Source organism: Callithrix jacchus, chromosome 22 (genome assembly GCF_049354715.1).
Source record: "Callithrix jacchus isolate 240 chromosome 22, calJac240_pri, whole genome shotgun sequence".
Taxonomy (NCBI): domain Eukaryota; kingdom Metazoa; phylum Chordata; class Mammalia; order Primates; family Cebidae; genus Callithrix; species Callithrix jacchus.
This window is the reverse complement of record NC_133523.1, coordinates 14,319,912-14,333,460: the sequence shown is the minus strand read 5'-3', so window position 1 is coordinate 14,333,460 and position 13,549 is coordinate 14,319,912. Positions and strand designations below refer to the sequence as shown.

Sequence of the window (13,549 nt, the reverse complement as noted above, 5' to 3'; positions counted from 1 at the left end):
TGATTGAAGGCCTGTATCCTGGGCATCCCCCCTATAGAATGAGGAACTGAAACCCGGGTCTGGGGTTTTTCTCTGTAAAGCCAACGGGTTTGTGGGGAATCCAAAGCACCAGGCTGGCCCTGTCATGGCTTACCATAATAAGCTTACCCTGGAACAGGCAACAGAAACAAAAACAGCCACCCTACTGCCCCCATGGCCACAATCCACTGCCCCCACGTCACTTGCAATTTCATGTTCCAGCTCGTCCGGGCTCGGGATGCATCTTGCGTCCTTGTTTAATTGGCAGTTGCTTTTCTTCCTGTTACACAGAATAACCTATTGTGCAACTGATGGTATCTCATTTTTGAAGAGTTAAGGTATGTGCAGTGGAGGCCGTGACCTGATTCCCAAAAGAATAATAGAGGTGGCGCAGTGGGGCACGCTTTAAGTAGGGGGTAGAGTCTAAAATCCAGTACAGCCAAAATCACCCACAAATGGGGCTTCTTTGGCTAAACTAACATGCATGGTCAGCTTGGTGTGCTGGACAGAAACACCCTCAAACAGCAGGAACACACAGGATGCCAGATGCTCAGAAAGAGACAGAAAAAGTGAGACTGACTCAAGGAGGGACAGTCACGTGACATGGCAAACTGCATCAACTGCCTGCTGGGGCAGCGTTTTTCTCTCTTCTTTTCTTGAGACAGACTCGCTCTGTCTCCCAGACTGGACTGCAGTGGTGTGATCCTGGCTCACTACAACTTCCACCTCCTGGGACCAAGCGATTCTCCTACCCCAGCCTCCTAAGTAGTGGGGATTAGAGGTGCCCGCCACCACACCCAGCTAATTTTTGTATTTTTAGTAGAGATGGGGTTCCACCATGTTGGCCAGGCTGGTCTCGAACTCCTGACCTTGTGATCCACCCAACTTGGCCTCCCAACATGCTGGGATTACAGGTGTGAGCCACCATGCCCAGCTTCTCTCTTCTTTTCTGCCCAGTTGCCTTAATGACTTGTGAGATTTTACCCCATTTGGCAGAAAAGCTAACTGAGGCCTGGAGGAGAAGCAAGAACCATAAAGCTTACAACATCGCCAGGGCCGCAGCCTGGATTCAGGCCACAGGGGCAGGAAGTAGGAAACCGGGGCATCCTGGAGGACAAGGAAACGCACACTTACTTCCTAGACTTAAGGCATTCCCTCTTTCAGTTCTTTCCCAAAACAGGCACGACTTGTTCAAACGTGTCCTCCTTATTTAAGGACCAGAGCCCACTGCTCATCAGGGACTGGTGGTAGCCCCGGACGATCAACCTGAGGCCAAGACACAAGAGGGTTAGGCAATGAGAGTCAATGAGAGGAGGAGGAGGACGGGGCTCACTCCACACGCATGCCGATGCTGCGCCCCTGCACAGCACAACTGCCCACTGCGAACAAAGGCAGCCACGCAGCTGGGGATGTCTGAATGTGGACAGACATCTCACACATTACAAGGTTATTACAGCTCATTCTGTTGGGTCATGCAGGAAAAATGGCTTTCTTTTAGGGGAGTGTATATAAAAGACTTAGGGAAAAAAGATTATTTAGGAGGGAAATATCAAGATGGCTCTAATTCACTCTTTTTTATCATTCATTATTTGTTTTCTTGTTTTTTTGTTGTTTTGAGATGGAGTGTCACTATGTCACCCAGGTTGGAATGTAGTAGCGTGTTCTCAGCTCACTGTAACCTCTGTCTCCCAGGTTCAAGCAATTCTCCTGCCTCAGCCTCCCAAGTCTGGGACTATAGGAGCACACCACAATGCCTGGCTAATTTTTTATATTTTAGTAGAGACAGGGTTTCATCATGTTGCCTAGGCTAGTCTCAAACTCCTGAATTCAGGCAATCCGCCTGCCTTGGCCTCCCAAAATGCTGTCATTACAGGCATGAGCCACCATGCTCGACCTCATTCTTTTATTTGGTGACAGTGTCTCTCGTTGTGTCACTCAGGATGGAGTACAGTAGCACGATCACGGCTCCCCGCAGCCTCCAGCTCCTGGCCTAGAGCAATCCCCCTACTGCAGCCTCCCAAGTAGCTGGGACTTCAGGTGTGAGCCATTATGACTGGCTAATTTTTTTTTTTTTTTTTTTTGACAGAGTCTCTCTATGTTGCCCAAGCTGGTCTTGAGCTCCTGGGCTCAAGCAATCCTCCCACCTTGGCCTCACAAAGTGTTGAGATTATAGCCATGGGCCACCATGCCTGACCAACTTTTTTAAATTTTACATTAAAAAAGGCTAATATATGGGCCAGGCCCAGTAGCTCATGCCTATAATCCTAGCACTTCAGGAGGCTGAAGCAGGTGGATCACCTGAGGCCCAGGAGTTTGAGACTAGCCTGGCCAACATGGTGAAACCCCATCTCTACTAAAAATACAAAAATTAGGCAGGTGTGGTGGTGCAAGCCTGTAATCCCAGCTACTAAGGAGGCTGAGACAGGAGAATCGCTTAAACCCAAGAGGCAGAGGCTGCAGATCATGCCACTGCACTCCAGCCTGGACAACAGAGCAAGACTCTGTCTCAAAATATAAAAAAGTTAAGATGTAGGCTCTACATATCTTTGCCCCCCCAAAAATGGGGATATTCCCTTACAATCCAGGACGTGCTCTTATGTAACTAGAGCACAAGTTTCCAAAACAAGAATGAATGTTATTAGCAAGCATCTGGTATCCTGTAGTCATATACAAATTAATCAACTGTCCTAGTGATGCTCTTTAATAGCATTTTGAAGGAATTATTTGAAACATCTCATCTTTTAAAAAGATGTTTACAAAAAGTTCATAAATACAAAAATGAGACTGGGCATGGTGGCTCACTCCTATAATCCCAGCACTCTGGGAGGCTGAGGTGGAAGAATCACTCGAGCTCAGGATTTGGAGACCAGCCTGGGCAACATGCTGAAACCCTATCTCTGCCAAAAAAAATGGCAAAAATGTGCTGGGCATGGTGGAGCGTGCCTATAGTCCCAGCTACTCGGGAGGCTGAGGCAGGAGCATCACCTGAGCCCAGTAGATCGAGACTGCAGTGAGCTACAATTGTGCCACTGCACTCCAGCCTCAGTGACGCAGCAAAACCTGTTTCCAAAAAAACAAAAAGATGATGCATATTAGGGTAAAAAAAAAAAAGATTCTTCAAATAATCCCCAATAAGATGTTGAAAATGGGCAGAAAGAGATGTACAAAAAGAAAACAACAAGGTGGCTGGGCATTGTGGCTCACATCTGTAATCCTAGCACTTTGGGAGGCCGATGCGGGTTGGTTACCTGAGGTCAGGAGTTCAAGACAAGCCTGCCAAACATGGCAAAATCCTGTCTCTACTAAAAATACACAACCTCGCCAGGCATGGTGGCGCACACCTGTAATCCCAGCTACCTGGGAGACTGAGACAGGAGAAGCACTTAAACCAAGGAGGCAGAGGTTGTAGTGAGCTGAGATTGTGCCACTGCACTCCAGCCTGGGAGACAGCGCGAGACTCTGTCTCATAAAGAAAAGAAGACCAGAAGGAGGCGTACTAATGGTGACAGTGGCCTCTGGGTGTTTCCTTACTGCTGATCTGCAAATGTGTTTTTTTAACCCATGTTTCCTAGGGTGACACAGTATTATTTCTCTAAGGAGCAGAGAGCAGGAGGGGAACAATGTCAATAACAACTATACCTAATATTTAAAAAACCCAAATCTGTCAGATTGAACATGATGTCTAGGTAAGAAATAAAAAAATAAAAACCCAAATCGGAAGCTAAAGCAAGAGCAGTCCAGGGTATGGCTGTCCCAGGCCAAGCCTTCTGCAGAGATTTAAGCTGCTCATGGCTCATGTGTTTATCACATTCAAGGTGACGGGCTTGCAGGACAGAGTTGGTGTCTCTGAGACCACATGGCCAGCACAGGCAGGTTCAAGACAACTCTACAGAAGAGCGAAGGAGAAAGAAGTCAAGGGAGGAGCTCGGCATTGGGGCCCAGCCTTAACCTGTGATCCCCTAGAAGGTGATCTTGGACAGGAAGGAGGCACGGAACTCTGGGCAAGGATACTAGTGGAAAGAAAGAACGGGTTAGCGAGGAAGAGGGAAGGGAACAATTCAACTTTTCATCCAGGCCAGAGCTTAGCAGGGAGTAGTCAGCTGCCCATTCTTCCTTCAAGAGGACCAGCGTCTGCTCCATACCATTCTGTACCCTAAAAGGATTCTCTCCTAAGCCCCAGGAGAAAGAAACTCACAGCAGCTTCTCCCGTTTCACTCAACAGAGTGTCTACCACACGCAAGCACAATACAACAAGCTACCGACCTACCTTATCTTCTAACCCCGCAACAACGCTAGGAGCTGGTGTTACGGTCATTCCCACTTTACCCATTCATTCAACAAATATTTTCTGAGCACCTACTATGTGCTCGGCACTCTACAACGTACTACAGAGTTACCTCAGATCCCCATGACAACCTCATAAGCTGGTATTATTATTGTCCCCTTTTCCTCATTGGATATTTATTGACACCTACTATGAGCTAGACAAGCTACCAAGAACTTATATACTTGCATTATTTTATATCCTCACGGAACGCTATAAACATGGTATTACTGTTATCTCCACTTCATTCATTCATCCAACAAATATTTCCTGTGCACCATCCATGTGCCAAGCACCCTACATACAAATCTAAACAAACAGAAACAGCCCCTGCCTGTATGGAGCTTGTGGTCCACTGCAGTAATCATCAGTAATACCTGCCAAGATTCTCTACTATTAATAGATAGTTCTAAGTGCTTTATACAAGTTACCCTATTTAATCTTCATCCCCACTTCACAAGGCAGGTCAAAGGATTATATCATTCCTGTTTTGCAGTTAAAAGAAACTGGGAACCAGAGATGAAATGATTTGTTCAAAGTCCCACAGCTAAAAGTGGTGGAGACAGGATGTGAGCCCTGCAGAGTCAGGCTCCAGAGAGACATGCATCAAATGATCACACGAACAAATGCAAAACTGCAACTTCTGGGCCGTGATATGTGTCCTGAAGGTAGAGAAATATGACCAACGAGACAAACTCTGCACATGGGGACTGATCTGGTGTACCAAGGTCAGAGAAGGCTCCCGCAAGGAAGACAGTCAAGCTGGTGCCTGAAAGATGAGTAGAGGAGAACTAAGTAATGAGAAAAGGCAAGGCACTCCCAGCAGACAGCAGTGTGTGTAAAGGCCCGGTGGTAGAAGGAAGCATGGCAGACTCCAGGAACCAAGAGGGGGCCTGAGCAGTCTACACCAAAGGCTGTGCACAGTCTACACTGCAGGCCACGTATTTTTGTATTCATTCTAAGGGCAAGGAAAAGTACTAAGAGACTCTAAGCAAGCTACCAAAGAACTTATCTCCCAGAGACACGAAGATGAGCCCCAGCTCAACATACAGGCAAGGAAAGGAACCAACGGAGTCCTAGGATGACAGACCAAGCCTGGCTTTCAACACAGATGCATTCAGGTCAAAATTCTGAAACACAAGCTTTAAGCAGGAGAGGAAGAAATGTCACCACGTAGCAATGAGAGCTTTAGCCAAGGACTCCACTCAAAGTCCCAGCCTTGTGCAGAGAGAAATAAGGCATTTACAGAGCCGATAAGGTGGCATACTCTCCTCAAGTGGTTTCCACATCCAAGGCTGGGCATGCTTTTTAAAAGATACTGTATCCTGGAAGGGTGTGGTGGTTCACACCTGTAATCACAGCACTTTGGGAGGCCAAGGTGGGCAGATTACTTGCGGTCAGGAGTTGGAGACCAGCCTGGCCAAAACCCTGTTTCTACTAAAAATACAAAAATTAGCTGAGAGTGGTGTCTCACAACTGTAGTTCCAGCTACTCAGGAGGCTGAGGCAAGAGAATCATTTGAACCCAGGAGGCAGAGGTTGCAGTGAGCTGAGATCCCACCACTGCACTCCACTCTGAGGACCCCATCTATATCTGGGCCCTATCCCCACCAGGATTCTGATTAAGTTGGTTTGGAGTGCGACTGGGTCACTGAAACTTTGTTTTTGTTTTAAATGTTTCACATTCTTCTTGCAAAAGTGGCTGGGCAGGAAATATGCAAGATAAGCCAAGAACATTGTGTCATACTGGACAATACAGAAACTAAACAAATAGTATTGTTAGCAGGCCCAAGAGCCAAGCACAAGTGACACTGCAGGCTAAAAAAGGGACAATTTGAGCTTGGACAAGGAGAGTAAGTGCAATGGGCTGAAACATACCATGTATGCTTTGTTTTGTTTTCAGACTGAGTCTTGCTCTGTCTCTCAGGCTAGAGTACAGTGGCGTGATCTTGGCTCACTGCAACCTCTGTCTCCTGGGTTCAAGTGATCCTCCCACCTCGGACTCCCAAGTAGCTGGGATTAGAAGCATGAGCCAAGACACTGGGCTAATTTTTATATTTTTAGTAGAGATGGGGTTTCACACTGTTGGCAACCGGGCTCATCTTGAACTCCTGATCTCAAGTGATCCACCCGCTTCGGCCTCCCAAAGTGCTGGGATTATAGAAATGAGCCACCATGCCTGGCCAAAAACCTCCATTTTTACTTAAGGTTTTAATAATTAATTTCACATTATAATGTGAAAAGTAATCAGTCCCTGGCAATCTTATCCCCAAAACAGGGGCTGATTACTTTGCTCAGTCTCGTTTTCCTTCAAATCACCTATTTTGAGTATATACACCAGTTTCATTTTCCACCCCTGTATAGGGGCGGTAAATACTACTAGGGAAAAACCCATAATTAGCACAAGTACAAACTCAAGGTTTCCAACCTGGGCATAAGCATTGCTTTGTAATTTTTATCCATCCCAGATTATAGTCTCCTATTACCCCAAAATGAAATCTCAAACAAATGTCCTTCATTCTGCATAAAACCCATGCTGGCCCCTCAGTGGAAAACATCAACCATAAATTATGGATCTCTTGTCCTTTACCTTCACACCACTCATCTCTTGCACTGACTGTGCTTATTACCATGTATGTCTAGCATTAGGCTGGATCCCTAGAGGAGAGGAACTCACATTCATTTCTTGGTCCCAAGGGCCAAACTCCAAGGTGCAATTAAGGAAAGAACTAACTCCAATTCTTTCGAGTTCTGAATTCGTGTTCCTCTCAAAAATGGCAGTATGTATTCAAGCTCTGCTTATTTTCCTGATCCAGTTCTCCACCTTTGGGGCTCTTACAAAATAGGCCAGGAAGTCAAAAATGTCTCGAGATTACTCCCACATGGTAATCTTTGCAAATAAAACTCTTAGACCTAACCTTACATTAATACAAATTTCATGGTACTTTTTTTTTTTTTTTGGAGACAGCGTCTTGCTCTGTCACCCAGGCTGGAGTATGATTACAGCTCACTGCAACCTCATCCTCCTGAGCTCAAGCAATCCTCCCCACCTCAGCCTCCAAGCACAAGCCAGCATGTGTGGCTAATTTTTTTGTAGAGATAGGGTTTCACCATGTTGTCCAGTCTGGTCTCAAACTTCAGGGCTCACAGGATCCACCTGTCTCAGCCTCACAAAGTCGTGGGATGATAGGCGTGAGCCTCTGTGTGCAGCCCTAATACCACATTTTAATTGTGTGTTGGATTGAAGGAAGAAACGGGTACTCCATTTTCTTTCATTTCCCAGTCCTAACTGGTTTTGTTGTTTTTTTTTTTTTTTTTTTTTTTTAATTTTTTATTGGATTATAGGTTTTGGGGTACATGAGCAGAGCATGCAAGACAGTTGCGTAGGTACACACATGGCAGTGTGCTTGCTTTTCTTCTCCCCTTCACCCACATTTGGCTTTTCTCCCCAGGCTATCCCTCCCCACCTCCCCCTCCCACTGGCCCTCCCCTTTTCCCCCCAATAGACCCCAGTGTTTAGTACTCCCCTTTCTGTGTCCATGTGTTCTCATTTTTCATCACCCACCTATGAGTGAGAATATGCGGTGTTTCATTTTCTGTTCTTGTGTCAGTTTGCTGAGGATGATGTTCTCCAGATTCATCCATGTCCCTACAAACGACACAAACTCATCATTTCTGATTGCTGCATAATATTCCATGGTGTATATGTGCCACATTTTTCCAATCCAGTCTATTATCAATAACCGGTTTTAAACACACTAATATTAAAGTTTAAATGCCCTAGAGCTGAAAAAGATATTTAAAAATTTGACAGTTTCACAGTATCTGGTATAAGTTGAAGTAAAATAATAAGCAAGATTTGAGTGAATTTTACATCTTTAAAAATGAAATCAGAATAATCTGAGAAAAGATTTCAGAGATAAAAAGCATGGTTTGGCCAAATTTAAAACAGCAATAGAAGCAATAAGTAGCAGATGAAATATTACCAAACAAAAATTAGTAACATAAAAAAAAATCAGTAAATGAATTATCCCACAACTCCAATCAAAAGGACAAAATAGATTAACAAGATGAAAGAAAAAATGTTACAAATACACAGATCAACCTTACCAATACTGTGTATAGAAAGAAAACAGTATTTTTTTTGACAAATGTATTGAGCATCGAGCATCTAGTATACTACACCCACGATACAGTAGAGAATCAGAGAGACGTGAAATGTGTCTTCACAACATTCACATTCTAGAACAAATGAAGCTGAAGTAGTAACCAAAGAAATTACTGAAGAAAACTATGCGTATGAAGAAACGGGGCAGGAAGAGAAGGAAAGGAAAGAAATAAATGTGTACATTTTATGTTCTAGCCAATTTTAAGGCAAAGAGATTCTGACAGAATTTCAAAGATTTCAGAAATAAAGTAAGTATCCTTCAAGCACGGTGAGGACTGTCTGGGGTAATCACGTTTTTTTAAAAATCTGGGTGGCAATGTTTTAAAACAAATACCACGTGTGGACAAGGGTATGGTTAAATTGGCACTCCCACACATTTGAAGTGGGAACATAAATTGTTTTACTTTTCTAGACATAAATTTGACAATTCTACTTCATGTAAAGCTTAAGAACCTTACCAAGGTTTCTCCCAGGCATGGTAGCTGACGCCTGCAATCCCAGCACTTTGGGAGGCTGAGAAAAGTGGATCACTTGAGGTCAGCTGGATCAGCTGAGGTCAGGAGTTCCAGACAAGCCTCATGGTCAAACTTCATCTCTGCTAAAAATAAAAAAATTAGCTGGGTGTGGTGGTGTATACCTGAAATCCTAGCTACTTGAGAGGCTGAGGCAGAATTGTTGAACCCAGGAGGCAGAGGTTGCAGTAAGTATCACCAAAGTGATACTGTTGAATCAGTCAATCAATCAATCAATCGATCAATCCTTACTAAGGTTTCTTATACCCTTCCCATCCCCTTCCATTCTTTGTGCTATTGTCGTACCTTTTACTCCCATGTGTAATAAAACTTGTAATGCATTATTATTTTTGCTTTAAACAACTATCTTTTTAAAGCTACTATTTCTTTAATTCGCAGTGTTGTGCAACCATCGCCACCAATTGCAGAACATTTCCATCAGGCAGAAAGGGAAATCCTGTACCTGTTAGCAATCACCTTCAATACAAGAGTCTTTTAAAGAGATAAAAAAAGAAAAAAAAGTTGTCTTATTTTTACTTCCACATTAGTTCTAGCACTTCTCAATCTTTGGTGAAGATCTAAATTTCCATTTTAAATCATTTGCCTCCTGCCTGAACAACTTCAACATTTCCTCTGGAGGTCAGCCGGCAACAACTTCCAGTAGGCCTTTCTTTTTTGAGACAGGGTCTCGCTCTGTCACCCAGGCTAAAGTGCAGTGTGGTTCAATTACAGCTCACTGCAGCCTCTGCTTCCTGGGCTAAAGCAATCCTCTCACCTCAGTCTCCCAAGGAGCTGGGACCACAGGCACGCGCCACCATGGCCGGCTGATTTTTGTATTCTTTGTAGAGATGGGGTTTGCCAAGTCACCCAGGCTGGTCTCAAACTCCTGGATTCAAGCAATCCTCCTGCCTCAGCCTCCCAAACTGCTGGGATTGCAGGTGTTGGCCACTGCACCCAGTCCCAGTAGGCTTTTTTAAAAAGTACCTTAAAGGTGTCTCTCCAGGCCAGGCACAGTGGCTCACACCTGTAATTCCAGCAATTTGGGAGGCCGAAGCAGTCAGATCATGAGGTCAGGCGTTTGAGACCAGCCTGGTCAACATAGTGAAATCTTGTCTCTACTAAAAATACAAAAGTATTAGCCAGGTGTGGTGGCATGCACCTGTCACCTCACCTACTCGGGAGGCTGAGGCAGAAGAATCACTTGAACCTGGAAGGCAGAGGTTGCAGTGAGCCGAGATCAGGCCACTGCACTCCAGCCTGGGCAAAAGTGAGACTGTGTCTGGGCAGGGAGGGGGGAATTAAAGAGGTCTCTCCATTGTATTCTGATTTGCTAAATTTCTGATGAGAAGTCTGCTGTCATTCTTATCTCTCTTACTCTGTACGTGATGTGTATTGTTTTTCTCTGCCGGCTTTCAAGATTTTCTCTTTATTATTGATTGTCAACAATGTGATAATGATGTGCCTTGGTGTGGTTATCTTTATAGTTATTCTCCCTGGGATTCTTAAATATGTGGGCTTATAGTTTTCAGCAAATTTGGAACTTTTCTGGTCATGATTTTTTTACAATCTCTTTTCTGTTCTCCCCTTTCCCTCTTTTCTGGGGCTCCAATTACATATATGTCAGACTGTTTCTAACTCTTTGTTATACTCATTGATGCTCTATCAATTTTTCCATTTTTCTTTCTGTTCTCATTTTGGACAGTTGCTATTGCTGTCCTGAAGTTCACTGACGTGCAGTGTCTCTACTGTTAATGCCATCATTGTACTTTAAAATTTATTTTGAACTCTAGATGTTCTGTTTGGGTCTTTTAAAAATATACCTTCCAGTTCTCTTCCCATGATGTTAACCATCTCTTCTTCTTTTCTGAACTGAGAGCGTATTTATAGTTGCTGTTTTCATGTCTTTGTTAATTCCATCATCTCTGTCATTTCTGGATCTAGTTCTGATGACTGTTCTCCTGATTATGTCACTTTTCCTGGTTTTTTGCATGCTTGGTCATGTTATTGAATGCCTAACACTATGAGTTTTGTGTTTTGGATTTTATATACTCCTTTAAATAGCACTGGACTTTGATCTCACACACAGGTAAGATTCTTTCGATTGGCTGTGTGAGATTAATCTTTACATCTTCCAAGACTTGCTTTTTCATTGTTAGAGTAGGTCCAGAGCAGCCTTAAACTTAGGGCTAACTTAGCCTCATTACAAAAGGCCATGCCCTTTTGATGCCCTTGTATATACTCTGGCTAATGGCAACACAGACTATTCCAGCTCTGTGTGAGTTCCAGGAATCGTTTGGCCTGCTCCTTTCCAGTGGGGTTCTTTCTCTGGCCTCAGATGCTTTACTCTCATGCATGTGTAGATCAGGACTCAACCTGACTTCAGGAGACTCCTCCACCTGCCTCTGGAGTTCTGTGTACAACTCCCACCTCTCTGGTACTCTGCCCCACAAATTATGATAATCTTTCCTCCCCACCAATCCCCATCTTGTCCTCTCAATTTAGTAAGACACCAGGCTTTATTTGGGTTCACCATCCCTGCTCTGCAGCCTGAAAACTACCTCCAGATGGTAAATTGGGGCAACCATACAGCTCAGCAGGTTTGTTTCCCACCTTTCAGTGAAAACAGTCTTGTGTTGCCTGTCACCCAATGCCCACAAATTGCTATTTCATATATTGTCCAGTTTTCTGGTTGCTTAAAATGGCAAAGTAAATCCAGTCCTTGTTATTCCATCACTGCTGGACAGAATATATATTCAAGTACATATTCAAGTAACAGTTTCTCAATTTCGTATCTTGTTGTTACTGTTTTGAGACAGGGCTCATTCTTGCCCAAGCTGGAGTGCAGTGGCTCATAACTCACTGCAGCCTCAAACTCCTGGACTCCAGGCAACCTCCCACCTAGGCCTCCCAAAGCACTGGGATTACAAGCATGTGCTGCCATTACGCCCTCAATTAGTATCTCAAGGCTTAGTCTTCATCGAGCTCTATCTCTTTATAAAGCCAAACAATATTTTTCCTCCTTTTTTCTTGGAATGTGCTCTGCTCTTCTCAGTTTGACACTAAACTCTTAATTCTCCCACCTCTTTATGATTTCTGATTCTTGAATCCTGAAAGTTTTAGAAAAGTTTAGGCAAGTTTCCAAAATCCTATTCTTGCCACATTTTCTTCTACATCTGTGTAGGATCTCACCCTGTCCAATTTCAGCAAGTCCCACAAATTCATTCACGACCTCTTTTGGAGCTAACTCTTAACAGAAGTACCATGCAACTGGCCTTGGGCTTCTTCACTCACAGAGGGGGAAAAGGTGAATACAAAATATAATTTCTACATTTTAAAGTGTGTGTGTATATTTTTTTTTGAGCAGAGTCTTGCTCTGTCACCTAGGCAGTTCAGTGGTTCAATCTTGGCTCACTGCAACTTCTGCCTCGGGTTCAAGCAATTCTCGTGCCTCAGCCTCCCAAGTAGCTGGGACTACAAGCACATGCCACCACACCCAGCGCTAATTTTTGTATCGTTAGTAGAGATGGGGTTTCACCATTGGCCAGGCCAGTCTCGAACGCCTGGCCTTAAGTGATCCACAAGCCTCAGCCTCCCAAAGTGCTAGGATCACAGGCACGAACCACCATACCAGCTATATAAATACCTTTATACACATATAACCAGAGGAGAAAAACAGAAGTAAATTCACTTAAGTTTTAAGAATCATGATCTGTTTTATGGGTAACATTTTATTTTTCTGTATTTTCAATACACACACACATTCGTGCACACACGTGCACGCGTGCACACACACACACACACACACACACACACACAGAGCCCTATTTTTTTAAGTCCCCATTTCTAGCTCATAACTCCAGCTGTTTTTGCAGGCCAGAATCTCACACTACTATTTTCAAAAGCAAGTCACATTATCTTCCACCTAGAGCTGTCTTTCTCCCTCTGTGCCCAGTCCTCCCATAAACTTCAGAGTCATTTCAACTTGTTCTTCTGTTCCCACATCTAGTCAAAAATCCTACTGGAAACAATACATTTCAATCCCTGAGAAACAATATTATTACAGAGGGCTTTAGAATAATGATCTCAAAGGAGCACTAAAAAGCTAGCAAAATGAAAAACCCCCCTTTTTCCAGGTCAGAGATGTGAGGAAAATCTGCAAAGAGAAAGCCATACGCTTGGCATAGAAGCAGCTTGTTCCTGGGGAAAAGATGGAGATTTGAAAGAGCAGGCCAAAGTTGGACAGTAAGCCCAGGGGGAAACTGTTGAGCAGAGTCAAGAGGCTGGGGACCTGAGCCTGCATTTTGGGGGTACCCACAGAGGACAAAAGGGGGAACACGTCATAAATTCAGTTTCAAATGGCACTTTGGCCTAAAGTTGTTTTGCTGCCCAAACTGGCATTTGATATTCGTTGAAATGAAAAAGACACACCAGCCATCAACTTTTTACCATGTAATTAACCAGCTCTGAATAATGTCATGTCTTTTTACTGTAATGCTCTTTTGAAAATGTACAGAATTCAAAAGTCACA

General features: G+C 43.9%; 1 long non-coding RNA gene across 1 annotated transcript in view; it reads right to left on the bottom strand.

The window, feature by feature from the left end:
* Nucleotides 1–7,855: 7,855 nt before the first annotated feature.
* Nucleotides 7,856–13,549, bottom strand: part of LOC128930442 (uncharacterized) — a 39,258-nt gene continuing 33,564 nt past the window's right edge. The window contains exons 2-3 of the long non-coding RNA XR_008478480.2: nt 8,968–9,104; nt 7,856–7,990 (exon numbers count right to left, since the gene is read on the bottom strand). This is a non-coding gene — a long non-coding RNA (uncharacterized LOC128930442). The remainder of the gene's footprint in view (nt 7,991–8,967; nt 9,105–13,549) is intronic.